Consider the following 16,582-nt stretch of genomic DNA (forward strand, 5'->3'; position numbering starts at 1 on the left):
GTAGGTATTGTACATCGACAGACAATAATAATAATAATAATAATAATAATAATAATAATAATAATAATAATAATAACAACAATATATTATGATGAATCATTAACAAATACTCGGATAAACTTTGGTAAAGCTTTCTGCGCTTTCTCAATTTAATATTAATATTAATATTTCAACAGTTGTGTGTTATATTATGCTCTACTATGTGCTGGTTTAATGGTTCATTAGAACCATTAAAACCATTCCTCATTAGAACCATTATAATGGTGAGCTTCGGGGCAAATTTACCTTCAAGAAGTCTCATTAGACTATCTGATATAAATATATATATATTATGCGTACATGTACTAACTTGATCTTGTAGTTACTTTAGAATAATCGTTCCATAAATATTTAAGAAATATTTTATAAAAAAATTTAATAAATGACGGTAGTTTATAAAACAAAAATATTCGCAATATTTTACTAACACATCAACAGCATATAGCATTGTAGAGTCAAGCGTCAACTTGAGTATTCCATTCTTATCTCTTGAAATCCTCCCGGCTCTACTCAGCTTGTATCACACTCGGTTTATAAGTAAAAAAAAAAGAATATTATTATTGTTGTTGGTTAGTTGGTTGGTTATTTGATGGTATATATTTACCGTGGAATTCTTGAAACTGTCGAGTGGAGTGTGCGAGTCATAGTTGGTAATACAAGTGGAGTAAAAGTGCTGGTTACGCCACTGTTGCACTCTACTACTCACTACATACAAAGCGAATATACTTTGGTTGTATGTATTGCATATAGCGGAATATTTGATATTTCAAGGTAGACAGTACACCGTCCACGTGATTGTCGGCAATGGGGAAGGTCAGAAAAGCCAAGAGTACCAATGGTACCAAAAGAAACTTATAGCCACCATAATATGTATAACATGTAATATACCTTCAACGTTAGAGTCTCAATACAAGTAAAAGTTTAACAAAACCCATTATATATCGGTGCTGCTGCTGCTGCTGCTGCTGCTGCTGCTGCTGCTGCTGCTATGTACATTCTATACTTTACTATACGTCTAAACGTATCAAGTGTGTAGTACTTTACTTGGTGAGGTTGGCAACCTTTTGCACGTAACACAAAATATAGCAGATATATCAGATATAAAAAAAAAAAAAAAAAAAAAAAAAAAAAAATTTCTCAGGGGTTTGATTTTTAAAAATTTTAGACCATACCAGGTGAATCAGAGTTTAAGTAAACTTGGTAAATAAAATAAATAAACCAAGAGATTGCGGAAAGAGAAACGAGGCGGGGAACAAGGCGTAAGAACTGCCGGAAGTCGCGCAGTGCGGTTTTCGTCGGCGGAAAAGGTATCCAGGGATTCAGAAGATCTACCCAACAACCCAACAACTGTACAATCTTACAATAATCCAAGAATCCCTTGTCTAGTATATTAATTAAAGAGTGAGTTTAGCTCACACGTAATTTTTTTTAAATTTATTTATAATTTTTAAAACGTCAAAAGTAGACTAATAATAATGGCATGATTTTTAACATCTTTCATGTACTTTATTTCGAGCAATACCTCATACTCAACTACTCATTTCATTTTTTTGATTTTTTTTTATCTACAGGTAAAAAATTTTCATCCTTGCCTAATATTCGATTGAGTCATCAAGGGGAAGGGATTTATAAAATACCAGTTATTCACCGTTTTTATTAACATAGAGTAAAAGAATCGCGTCACCTAACAGAACAACGCCTTTTCATCTTTTCATCTTTTACTCCCTCAATTGCTATATAACTACCAATATCAATAAATAAAAAAAATTTAATAAAATATACGGGACAATTTTTGAATATGTATATTTATTTAAGAAATAAGAGAAAAAATTCTAAAGGGTCTTAGTCTGCCTTATGCTCTTTTCTACTTCAAAGAATCAAACTATATCGAGTTTGATCTCTTGGCAAATAAATTCCCTTGCACGCTAACATAACCAACTTTTATATTTTTATCATTTTTTTATCCATTTTAATTTAAAGTTATTTATACAGGGTGTCTCAGAAGTCGTGAGCCACCGGACAGGGTGTGGTAGAAAATTGGATTCTGAATAGAAAAGTCCTTTACCATTTTTCGATCAGACCCATAGAAAAATTACTACAAATTTATGAAAATAGACCAATGAGGAGCGCGGTTTAGCGGCAGAACGGTAGGCGCAAGAGCGAGCGAGTGGAAGCGCGACAGGCAATGAGTGCGCGCTCGCTTGCACACGTGTGATATCATTGCTCAGTTATAGCGGGATGCCCGCATGCAATAATAATGATCAATGATACTCCTGTAAATAAAAAAAAATTAATATTAGAAAAATCATCCCATAGACAGCCCCATAAAATAAAAAATGTGCGATTTTTTGATAATTAAAACTCAAATTTTCGGTGTCACCGAAAAATGAAAAAAAAAGCCAACAGTCATATTCGATGATACCCCTGTAATTAAAAAAAAAAAAAAAAGAAAAGTTATAAAAGTACCCCATACACTCTGAGATACAGCCCCATAAAGCCAAAAATTTGCGATTATTTAATGATGAAATTCAAATGATCAGTGTGCACTTGAAGTTAAAAAAAAAAGCAATAAAAATAATCAGTGACACTACTGTAGACCAAAAAAATTGAAAAAAAATAAAAAACTACCCCATAGACAGGGAGATACAGCCCCGTAAAGCCGAAAATTCGCGATTATTTAATAATGAAATTCAAATGATCAGAGTGCACTTGAAGTGAAAAAAAAAAAAAAGCAATAAAAATAATCAGTGACACTACAGTAGGTGAAGAAAATTTTTAAAAATAAAAAACTACCCTATAGACAGGGAGATACAGTCCCATAAAGCCAAAAATTGTGCGATATTTCAATAATTAAAATAGAAATTTTCGACGACTACTCAAAATTTCAAATAAAAATCTAGGACTAATAGTTAACTATACCCATAACAATCAGAAAAAAATTAAAAATTACAAAAACCACCCCATAGACACTAAGATACAGCCTAATAAAGCCGAGTATTTCGGGATTATTTAACATAAAAATTAAAATATTCACAGTGCATTCGAAATAGAAAAAAAAATACCAATCAAAATTATCAGTGGTACTTTTGACCATCAGACAAATTTAAAAAATTGTAAAAACACCCCATAGATACCGAAAGATGACTTGATAACGCACAAAAATCGGGATTGCTTAGAAATTAAAATTCAAATTATTGGTGCCCATTGAAAATCAACAAAAGAAACCTTTTGTACTTATCGATTAAACTCCTGTGTATCGAAAAAAATTATTATTTAAAAAACCACCCCGCAAACTCCGAATTATGATCCCATTAAGCTGAAAATTTCTGATTTTTTAGTAATTAAAATGCTACTTCTCGGTGTCCGTTGAAAATAAATGAAAAGTATGAAAACTCATTTTCAGATATACTCTTGTAAGCAAAAAAAAAATAAGATTTGAAAAAAACACCCCATTAACGGCGAGATAGGACCCCATAAATCCGCTAATTTGTGATTTGTTAGTAATTGAAATTGAAATTCTTGGTGTCCATTTAACAACAACAAGAGAAACCTATTGTACTTTTAAATTACACCCTTAAAAACATAAAAAAACTTAACTCTTGAAAATCCACCGCATAGACACTAACAAACATCCAAATAAAGCCAACAATTCGCGATTTTTCAATAATTAAAATTCAAATTTTCATATGACACCGAAAATTTCGATATCAATCCACAAAAAATCGATAAATCGCGGCTTTATGGAGGCGTATCTTGGGGTCTATGGGGTGAATTCTTGAATTTTGATATTTTCATTTATTAAAAAGAGTAAATTGGAAAGTGGAATGAGTTTATGCTCTTTATTTTAAGTGGACACCGAGAATTTCAATTTAAGTCAATTAAAAATCGACAAATAGCGACTGTATGGGGATGTATCTCGGTGTCTGTGGGGTGGATTCTAAAATTTTGATTTATTATTTTATAACAGAGATAACATTAAAAAGTACAATAATTTTCTTTTACTTATTTTGAGTAGACACCGAGAATTTCAATTTAAATCAATAAAAAATCGAACAATTGTGGCATTGTGGGGTTGCCTCTCGGTGTTTATGGGGTGGATTCCAAAATTTTGATTTTTAATTCATAAAAAAGGTTAAACTGGAAAGAAAGATAATTTTCTTTGAGTTATTCCGAGTTGACACCGAGAATTTCAACTTAACTTCACAAATAATGGAGAAATCGCAGCTTTATGGGGGTGTATCTCAGTGTCTATGAGGTAGTTTTTTTTTTTTTCAATTTTTTGGTCTACAGTAGTGTCACTGATTATTTTTATTGCTTTTTTTTTTAACTTCAAGTGCACATTGATCATTTGAATTTCATCATTAAATAATCGCAAATTTTTGGCTTTATGGGGCTGTATCTCAGAGTGTATGGGGTACTTTTATAACTTTTCTTTTTTTTTTTAATTACAGGGGTATCATCGAATATGACTGTTGGCTTTTTTTTTTTCATTTTTCGGTGACACCGAAAATTTGAGTTTTAATTATCAAAAAATCGCACATTTTTTATTTTATGGGGCTGTCTATGGGATGATTTTTCTAATATTAATTTTTTTTTATTTACAGGAGTATCATTGATCATTATTATTGCATGCGGGCATCCCGCTATAACTGAGCAATGATATCACACGTGTGCAAGCGAGCGCGCACTCATTGCCTGTCGCGCTTCCACTCGCTCGCTCTTGCGCCTACCGTTCTGCCGCTAAACCGCGCTCCTCATTGGTCTATTTTCATAAATTTGTAGTAATTTTTCTATGGGTCTGATTGAAAAATGGTAAAGGACTTTTCTATTCAGAATCCAATTTTCTACCACACCCTGTCCGGTGGCTCACGACTTCTGAGACACCCTGTATATAACTCATTATTTTTGATAAATCTTGATTTAATGAATAATAAACAATTTTTCATAAATAAAAAAAAAATATACAAGTTTATCATATACGTGACTCTCTAAATTTTGAATTTTTTAAAAATATATATATTGTTTTTCTCAGAATGTTATTTTAATAAAACCTCCACAGATAAGAGTAAAAGAAGAAATTTTGTATGCCTGATGCGTAGTGAACGCGTTTTACGTTTGAATATTTTATGAATTACATACCACTAGCACTACGGCTACCGCTGCTATACCACATGCTCGCGCGCTCAATTTGTTTTTATTAATTTTATAACTTAAATTATTTTCCACCATATTTAAAATTCCATCAATTATCTTTATTTTTCGAATTAAATTCCAATGAAATATTATTATCATTAAAAATAAAATAGTTATTTTATTAAAATCGGTGACTTTAAGCTTACAGCTAACAGTAATGAAAATTATAGATAAAAGTTTATGATCCTATACGGAGCTGAGTTTAAACTCCGACATCGTAAGAACTTGCCAACTTCTAAAAGATTAGAATTCACCGAATTGACTGGTACATATGTTACCTTTGCTAAAGTTACTTAATTACTAGTAGTAGCATAAGTTATTTGCGCTTCTTTACAACTTTTTGGATTTTTGGATTTTTCGATTTTTCGATTTTTCGATTTATAGATTTTTTTTTTTTTTTTCTAAAGAAAAATATTATTTTCAGTAACTTAAAAATTATCTATTAACATATACATACTTTATCTATACTTATAAATAAACGATCTGACATTCGATCTCTATCATTAGAGTTAATATTTATTTTTCATTCAAATTCTAATCTAAATGATAAAGTCGATTAAAAATTTTTAAGCTTGATCCAGACAATAATAACAGTAAAAGTTAACGCAAGATGTGTCACATATTTTGTATAATTATATATAGAAAAAAGTTTCGATAAAAAAAAAAAAAAAAAAAAAAAAAAATCAGCAAATATATTCAGTGATAAGATAAGACGTTAAAGAAAATCAAGACGCCATTTATATATTAAAAATAACATAAAAAGTAGATGGCTTATAAATCTATATAATAGATCTTTGAGTATAATAAAATAATAAAATATATTTTTTAATTATTATTCATTATTTATACGTAAACAACTACTAACTATTGAATAATATTTATAAATAAAATGATAACAACAGCTGGTAGAATATAATAGTGTAATAAATAATATAGAGAAAAAAAGAAAAAACATTACTATCAGAAGCAAAAGTACATCGTTAAAAATAAGATTTGACTGGGGGATTTTCCAAGTATAGAGAGCTAAATTTCCATTCATAAATCTAGCAATATTGATCTTGGTATTATAATATATATAATAATATCAGCAGCAGCAGCAGCAACAGCAGGGTTGAATATTAAGGATAAAGGGAGGAAAATGTGAAAATGAAAAACGATCTTTGGTATACTCAATGTACAATGTTGTTTACTACCGATGAGAGGGTACCTTTGGATGAATCATCGTCTGCAAAACACATTGGTGTAGATATATACATATATATATATATATATATATATATATATATATATATATATATATATATATATATATATATATATCAATAATAGGCATCTGATCCCTCATAATAAGGCAAAGCCAAAGCCCGATATCTAGGGTAGATCGCAGTAGCACGCAATAAACGCGACACCCTCGACAACATACGGCGACAACTGGTCGAATCGAATATATATGTATATGTATAACTAAACTGAACCACGTACAACTATTACACACATGTATATATATATATATATATAAATCGACGTGATCTTTTCGACAGAGTAAAGGAGAGAATTTGTAATTCGATGGGCAAAACCGTGTGGTCTTGCTTAGTTCAACTAGTCTATGCTATATATTATAATATGTATTTTTGATAGAGGAAAAACTTGCTCACGACCTTCACTCAAGCACAATGGTATTATATGTATTATATGTACAACACGACATAAGGGCAAGTAATATTATATTATTGTACTGGGGTGATTCTCAATGGAGCTAAATTCTCTACAAGAATCCTCCACTGTATTATAATTTAATATTTTTTTTCTTTTTTTTAAATGGTTAAATATTAATAAATAAATTTTATAACCGTGAAAAATATAAAATAATATATTTGACACCGATTATTGATAAAAATCTGATAGATAATGAAATGGATAAAATATTGTGAAAATAATGAAGCTTGAAAGTTATCAAGTATAAAAAAAAAAATTTAAGATAAGGAAAGATAAGGATAAAGATGTGGGTGAATGAAAAAAATATAATACGAATAAGGAAAATGATAATAATAATAAATAATAAGAATGAGAATGAAAATCATAGCTGGCAGCGATGTAGCTTCTGTCTGATCGACGCTCTAGGCGAGAGGAGATACAGAGACAGGAGAGACTAAAAGACAGAGAATAACGAATAAAAAAATAAAAAAAGTAAAGAAAAGAAAATGAGAGAGACCTTTGAAGTTTAAACTATGGGCTCGATATTATCTTACTACGAATGAGGCCATTTACTTGGTTGAATCCTCGATTGAAACGACTTTGCTTCCCTGTATGTATATAGCATTTTAATATATACATATATAGGTAAATTCATTGCACACGAGCAAACTAATACCATCAGTAAACGAATAAAACAGTAAACTAGGGTACGGTATACTCTACTTCGGTATTTATTCATCGGAGAATCACCAACGAATAAAAATGAGGATTATATTATTCTTATTTTTTTTTAAATAATTATTAAACATTTAAACTAATAATAATCATAGCAACGATAATAATTTTATAAGAAAAATTGAAAATTAAAAAAAGCCAATGGAAAATTATTTAGTATTTATCTGTTGTTATTATTATTATTATTTTTATACAGCAGAGAAATATAGTTTTAAGCGAAGAAGAATGTAAAGAGTTGTTTCCAAAACACTTGAACTTTCACATATGTATCCATATATGCATACATTACAGATCCACATTGTTATATATTTATAACTATATATCTGGTGCATTATAACTTTTGAGAGTGAATATAAATGAGACTAACGAGCTCCGTAATGGTAGTAATGACGCTAGATTGCTGCGGTTTATTCTACCAAAGCTATTCTCTAACCCCCATACCCATACCCATCTATGGTGAACTATATATATTATAAATATTTTTTGGTCATTATTTTATTTTTAGTAATCAGAAATAATAATTATATGGAGTCTATAAAGTTATTTATAATAGTTGGAATTATATTAATGTTTATTCAACATTATTACATTATATTTATACTTTCATTTCTCGCATGTCTTACATCGTCAGTGTATATTATATATGTATATATATATATATATATATATATATATATATATATATATATATATATATATATATATATATATATATATATATATATATATATATATGAATGTATCTATCATATATACGTACTCTTTACTTTTGTCTTTACTTTGATTATATTATAGAAAGTAACTCGACAATTTCAGACAGCATACAGAGAATAGAGAATAATGAATAGCGAATAAACTAGACAATATTATAATATGAATAATCAAGTATTTTAGTTAAATACTATTTAACATATAATAAAACAAAATTTAATTAAAATTTTAAATAATAATAATAATAATAATAAATGTTTTATGAAGAGGAGATGAATTGAATAACGGTGGAAACGAATAATTGTTTAACTGTTAAACAAAAAATGAATTAGCTAACGCGTGTTTATATATTGAGTAGGCTAAGTAGACAAAGTAGACAAAGAGCTTGTATAAATAAATAAAAAAAAAATTTATTTTTAAAACAAAACATTAAATGATATAATATAAAAATAAGATTGTATGTTGTGTGCATGTGCACTTACGGGCCACCGCACAGACCATATTATAGAGCTTATTAACGTCGCGGCAGCTGTGCCCATAATCCAAGCAACATCCCCTAAACCCCTAACTTACATTTCTGTAGATATATTTATTTTATTAATTTTTTTAAGATAGATATTTTTAATTGGCAAAAGACAAATCTAAGTACATAAAAAGTTAAACAAATAATAATGAATTCTCGGTCTCGGAGCACAGTGGATGTTTAACTAAAAAAATTTTTCGTGTACGTATCAAGTTTAATATGAGGTCAAAGTCGTAAAAAAGTGCTCAAGCAAAAAGAAGTGGGTATTAAATTCGTGTTATCCGTGAACCGCAAAGCTGTCATTGCACAAGAGTCGAGAGAAAAATAATCATAAACAAATTTATTATTACCTTTTAAAAGCTTAATTTGATTTTTTATTTAAATTTTATTCGTGTCAGTTTCTTATCACGTTTATTATATTTTTATCCAGCATACACCATACATATTTTATTTAAAAAATATTATTAATAAATAAATATAGTATTTAATAATAACAGAAGAGTTTGATTTTCGGCCCGTTTAATCGTTTTAAATTCTACCTCTGGGTAAGTTTTTCTATAAATCTTCTTCTCAGATTCATCTCACACAGTGTGGCCAGATCGTGCGATTTTTTTACCCCCACTTTGTACCGCTTTCAATGTAGTTAGACGAGAGTGTCCTACAAAGTGGGGGTAAGAAAAGAGCACGTTCTGGCCACACTGATCTCACATAGTATGAGTAGGGACAAGAAAATTAGTGGCAGGTATACCAAGGCTAGACAGCCCTATCGAGGTTTATCAGACCTCGATTCAGCTTTCAGACATTTTATATTACAGAGTATGTAATGTTATAGACAAAATTAACGTAGTACCTCAACTATGAATTCACACTATGAGTCTATTGTATTATTATTATTATTATTATTATTATTATTATTATTATTATTATTACTATTATTATATTATATTGGAGTAAAAGATTTTTTCCTATTACTATTATAAACCTTAACATCTATTTTTTTTCTTCCCTTTTGCTACCTCTAGTGGTTCCAGGTAATTCCAGCTGATTCCAACACTTTTACTCCAAAAATTTATATGTGTGTGTGTGTGTGTGTGTGTGTGTGTGTTAATATTTAAGTGTACGCGGTGTTGCTACTAGTGCCGGTCGTTTATAAACGTCTACCTGGCTATTCGTCCAATGTCTAGTTTAGATTTACTTGTTATATATATATATATGTAGGAGCAGGAAAAATATTTTGTTGTAAATATTTTCTATGCTTCTACTTTAGTAAAAGTATTCGGTGTTTAAGTATTTTTATTTTAGTTTCAAGGATAAGTGGTTGCAAATTTAAGGATTAGATGAGTAACTAGTATTTCTAACATGCTGTCGCCAGATATCAAAATATAGTTACTCTGTAAGATGTTTAAATATATTGTAGCTTGAGTGCGAGTGAGAGAATGAGTAAGGGTGTATGAAGTATGTAAGTATACTGTTTAGAGATGGGGGTGAGAAGGGACCAAGAGGCCCAAGTAATTTTAAAGGATAGTTTTGTAAGTTAGTCTAATACCACCCAGGCTAGTGAGCAGTTGTATGTTATTTTCCCTTATCAATAAATCTATTATTATACTTTTAAAAAAATATTGTCTCGTTCTGTAATTTCTTTTAATTAATATAATCTAAAAATCTATATTCTACATATATATATATATATATATATATATATATATATATATATATATATATATATATATATATATATATATATATATATATATATATATATATATATATATATATATATATATATATATAATGTATACATTTAGTCGTTTTCTACTGACTCATTCTCTCACATTCACTAACATTCACTCACTCAGAGCTCTGGTCAGCTTTAGCCGGTCGTTGTTCCTTCAGGCAAACCAGTATCGCCATTACATTATATTTGCTTCTACGGGTTTGTTACCAACTACTATATACTTCTATATACTTATATACACCCGGCTCTATACCAACTAAACAACTAAACCAAGGTGTTGAATTTCGTGAGCCTACTCGAAACTTGAACCTCCAAATTGTTTCTGCTACATTGCAATATGCTTTACAGACTCCCAAAAATGCGAAAATACTACCACCCAACACACATATCAAGACTTACGGACCTTATAGACCTATTAAACCAATTAGACTTATAGACCACTTACATTCTCAAAATTTAATCCTAACTAGACCCATCCGCGAATTTTAAATGATAATTTAGTTGTCTGAAGACATTTAAAGCATGTTGTGGCTTCTTTAGTCATGTTAACTTGAACTTTTTATTTTATTTTTTAAAAATAACAATCTCACGCAAATAAGAGACCACAACCTTTTATTTCTTTTTTCAAATTGTTGGATGGTTAAAAAAAAATTTTTTTTAATCGGATTTAATATGTTCATTAAAAAAAAAAAAAAAAAAAAAAAAAAAAAAAAAAAAAAACATCAATAGTAAATAAAAATAGCATTTTTTCATTGGCCGACACCTGTCGCCATAACATAATTCATCAACAAATTGTAATTAACGAGTCTTTGTTAACCTGTTCAGATCTGTGAATCCACATGACAATAAAATATTCAAATTACTAAAAAAATAATTTTACAGTTCAGCAATAAATTTTTACGCATAAAATAATTATCAAGTTTTTTTTTTTTGCTATCAAAAGTAATTTATTTTACATATTTATTGGTATGGATATTCCCCTCGGTCACCTGTTTTTTTTTTTTTTTTTTTTTTTTTTTTTCTATTTTATGTTCTATTCTCAACGCCCTATACTATATACAGACATTCATGGATATATATCCACATACATATCTCGAGGGAAATATCACGACGATTATTCCCAAGTACATCATGCAGTCAATCGACGTGAGAAATTATTAATTGTATGTATATTTATCACTATAAATATATGTAATAAAATAAAAATATATATCGTAGCTGGAATAATGATGATTGGAGAAAAAAAAAATGAAAATAATGAAATGACAATTCAGGTGATTTTGTTGCTACAGATACAGAATATATAATATCGCGTGGTTCATCCGTATTATTATTATTATTATTATTATTATTATTATTATTATTATTATTATTATTATTATTATTATTATTATTATATATCTGGTGGTGTGCCTTGAACTTTCAATCTAATTTTATTTCTCGAGTAAACGACTAAAGACTAAAAGACTAAAAGACTAAAAACCTAAAAACATACAGCTAGCAACAAGGAACGAGGAATGAGAAACGAGCTCAGTCTGGTGCTCTGTATATATAATAATGTATCTGGTATCTGCAATGTGTTTAGTTGCGAGCTGAATAAAATGAGAGAACATAAGAGTTGAGCTGGATAAGATAAAAAAATTTAAAAACCGGTTTGTTCTCAGACAAAAGACCGACCGACGTCATTATGTGCTGAAGCTGAGAGTACGATTATCATTCCCCCCCCCCCCATCCTTTTTTTTTTCCTTCCCGCCCTAGGCTTCTACATACTATCAATATTCAATATATATAGTTTATATAGTTTAGTTAGTCAAAAATCAAAATACATGTACTTATGGTAAACTATTATTATATCATTTTCTAACATTTTTATTCTATAAATTAATAATATTATCTTTAAGAGTAAATTTTAAAATTTATTGTGTGTGTTAACATAAAATTAACAAACACACAATCAAGCGTTTAAAGTAAAATTAATTAATTTATTAAAATAGGGTGACGTATGTTAATAATGGAATAAAAATTAACATAATATAATTATCTACTTAAAACCAAAAAGGTAATTCGAAATAATCCACGCGAATGAATTGGAATTGATAACGCGGACATTGGGAACAAACCACACTTGAATATCTGACTATTTGACTATCAGAATATCAGAATATCAGAATATCTGAATATCTGAATATCCTCATTGACGAGCCTAATCATTTTGCGTTTAATTCGAAATAGGTATAGATATCCTCTCATACCCTGAAAGTTTATAAATAACACGCGTGAATAAACTCACCAACAAATAACACATCCATCCCCATGCTACCCTTATTCTCTCCTCTTTTCGCACATTACATACTTCTATGCATTATACAATTTGTAGTATTTAAAATTGTTAAATTAATTTTATTTGTATTTATATAATTTACAACGTATAGAGTATTTTCCGGGCTCTTAAACTGTTTACATTTAAACAGTTTTATGTTAATTTATAGTCCATTTTGTAAGATAAATATAAACAAAAAGTATCATTTCATTAGTAAACTCGATAAAAGTTTAAACTTTTAAATATCTATATAAGTTGTCTTAAACTTATTTAAACTATCGATTATTCTGCATCTACTCTATTATTATTATTATTATTATTATTTTTTTTTTTTTTTTAACAACTTTAGATTTTAAATATAATTATTTTGAATAATCACCCCCTTGATATACACTCAATTGACTCTTAATTCTAATTCCTATTATAATATTTTCACCAAGTAAATTTTTTAATTATAATAAATTTTAAGATATATAATTAATTATTATGAAATTACCTTGCCAGTTAAAAGTAATCCAATAAAGCAACACACACACTTTTTAATTAATATATTGAAACAAAAACACACATACACTGCACAAAAACTATTGAGAATCACTAAAAATCTTAAGCTAAATCTGTATTGATAAATAAAACTTATAACTTAATACGAAGAAAAAAAAAAAAATATCATCACGCAAAAGGAAAAACGACATACGTAGCGAGTGAGCGGCAAACCGAAACTGGCGCGTCTAGCGTCGAGCGTCTAGCGCTAGCGCTGAGGTTCGAGCTTCGAGGCTTCGAGGCTTCGAGTCGTCAGCAGTCGTGCCGGTGAATCGGTGAGTCGGTGAGAAACCCGAGCCTACAGTTGCGCCCCCTTTATCACTTTCATTCCATCTCACTCACTCACTCACTCGGTCATATTTATATTACTCGCTTAACTTAAACTTGGTAAGTTGGTACTGGATGTTCGGTGCTTGGTCCTCGATGCACGTTGTTCGGTGCTCAGTGCTCAGTGCTCGGTACACAAGGACAAGAAAGTGAACCTTGATTCTCTATCCTTCATTATCTGTCTTTGTTTTTGTCCTCGTCAGCCTCTACCGTTTCTTCCTATATAAAAGCAACTGGGTTTTCATGTATTCCATCGTTACACCATTCCAGAACAAAACCTCTACACTCTATATTTTACATTCTACATTCTATACTGTGATCGCCAGGACTTTTAGCGCCAATTCAATGCTGCTAACTTACTAAAAAAGTTTAAAAGTTAAAAAATAATAATCGATACGGGACCAACTTGCTTCCTCAAATTCATTAATATTATTCTCTTATCATTTTTTTTTTTTTTTTCCAATAAATATGTTAAGAAAATAACGGTAACGGAAAATTTCTGTAGATTTTTAAGAAAAGCTGTCGATCAATTGAATAAATCAAGTAGATCGAGTAAATCGAAAAGTATAACAAGTAGTACTCGAAAAGAGAAGAGAGTTAGTTCTCCAGTCGAAATGTTCGGTCATGCTCGAGGGCTTTACTTTAATACTTTACTACTCCCTTTAAACTTTCGAGGATCGACGTACCCATACTATTAAGCTAAATACTTAAACATCCACACACTACACTGATAAAATACAATAATCAAAGTAAAATATGTACTAGTCTACTACTAGACCTTTAGACTTCCTAGAGCATCACAATCACAAAAAGCTTTTAACTTTGAATCATTTTTACTAATGTCTTATTTTTTATTATATACTTATTATAACTAAAGATATTATAAATTTTATTTATTAAATTGATTATTTTGTCTAGTTATAGTTGACGGTATGTATAATAATTAATAAAAGTTTGTAACTTGGATGTAAAATATTTAAAATAATACAACATTATCTTAAATAATTTACCGGTATCAAGTATTAGTATTATTATATTATGAGAAGAAGTAGGCCATCAGGGAAATCAAGTTAAATAAAAATAAGACGTAAGAAATAAAAGGCAAAAATGCAATTATACTAGGTGTTGAGTTTACCTATGTATATTATATCTTATACACCTTGGGTCACATAGGTTACACACAAAATATATATCTGATGATGATGAGAGACAATGATACTCTTATTGCGGATGGCTTTCAATATATTATAACCTATAACATGTATTTCAAATTAATAATAATAATAATAATAATAATAATAATAATAATAATAATAATAATAAGCGATGCTTGCTACGTGGCCTCCAAGCGGCGCATCGCGGGAAACGCAGACCATAACATCAGGTCTGTAGGCGAACGACGTAGCCCGTGCAGTGGGCCAACTACCCACTGCATGGAAATAACTGAGTTACCACAAGATACCAACTCAGAAGTGCTCCCCACAACCGGTCCTTTTCGGATGAGGACCATTCATCAGGTGGGAGGAGCACGCCGGACCCGATGAATGATGACGACCCTGGCGCCTTAAGGACTTACTTTAAGTGGACGGAGGAACTGAGAGTCGATCTCTTGGTGTGCTACCAACGTAGCGAGCCGGGGGTGAGCGGCTATATGGCCCGGATGCACACTCTTTGGAGTGATATGCATCCGGAGCTAGCGCATTTTACGCCCAAACACCTGCGTAATTATGCCGCTCATCTTCGGCGAAATATAAGATCGCTTGTGCCGGACAGAAGGCAGTCTAATAGACTTTCCTTTCCGGCGCAACTACACCAAGAGCGACGCCGTTCCTCCTTGGACAACAACAATCCCTTTGTAGGATGGCAAGTAAGTATATCTAAAAAGATAACGTACTCCCAACAACAGCTTGACGCGGTAAACGAAGATCTCCGTGCAAACATCCTGGAGGACTCCACCCTGCTCACTGTGAGCCAGGTTGTGTATGGTGCAGCAGTTTCGGCTTTTCCGAGAGAGAGACAATGTCTCTCGATCGAGGCAAGGTTGAAACAGCGCATCTCACAACTTGGCTTGAAAATTGACATGTCCCGGAAACAGGTCTCCCGCATTCAGTGTGTGATTGAGTACGACACAACTCAAACACCATACACGCCCCGAATTCGGCGCATTGCTGCTGAACTTCGGTGGCGTCATCACACACTGAACAAGAGTACTCTTCATGTCATCAAGGAAGAGTCTCTTAATAAATTACGGGCTCTAGTGGCTGCTAAAAGTCATTAGAGAAAAGGCTGAAGCGGTTGGTCGACAACTCGTTGTTTCGATCCAGCCCTTCACGGTTTCTGACACCAAAGACCGATGTTACCGGGAATTATCCAACACCTGAGCGGGTGGAAGCTTTTGGACTGAGTTGTATGGAGATCAACCAAACGTGAACGCCAACACTCCAGCTCTGCACGACTTCAAAGTATTCTGTCGGGAACACCGTCGACAGAATGCTGATGAAGAGAGCCCTGCAGTCAGTGTGGATGAAGTTCGTTCAGCTCTAAATGGCAGCAAAAATTGAGCTGCCCCGGGACCAGACGGCATTAATGTCTTTTGGTGGAAGAAGTTTACTTCTACCCACCTCCATCTGGCCCGCATATTTACATCATACATTAGAGCTGACGATCCGATTCCGGACTGGCTTGTAGAAGGGCGAACCGTACTGATACCTAAAAAAGGTGACTTGTCTGACCCTAAGAATTTCAGGCCTATCACCTGCTT

At 30.9% G+C, this 16,582-nt stretch overlaps 1 protein-coding gene across 1 annotated transcript in view; it reads right to left on the reverse strand.

Annotated features, from left to right (window-relative positions):
• Kug (FAT atypical cadherin kugelei) overlaps positions 1-15,630 on the reverse strand; it is a 98,576-nt gene extending 82,946 nt beyond the window's left edge. Inside the window, 1 exon segment of the mRNA XM_074252153.1 lies at positions 13,448-15,630. The gene's annotated coding sequence lies outside the window, so the exon portion shown is untranslated.
• Between the last annotated feature and the right edge of the window lie 952 nt (positions 15,631-16,582).

This window comes from Cotesia typhae, unplaced genomic scaffold (assembly GCF_013202065.1).
Source record: "Cotesia typhae breed Kobodo isofemale line unplaced genomic scaffold, CoteBio_Ctyphae contig_83, whole genome shotgun sequence".
NCBI classification, from domain to species: Eukaryota; Metazoa; Arthropoda; class Insecta; order Hymenoptera; family Braconidae; genus Cotesia; species Cotesia typhae.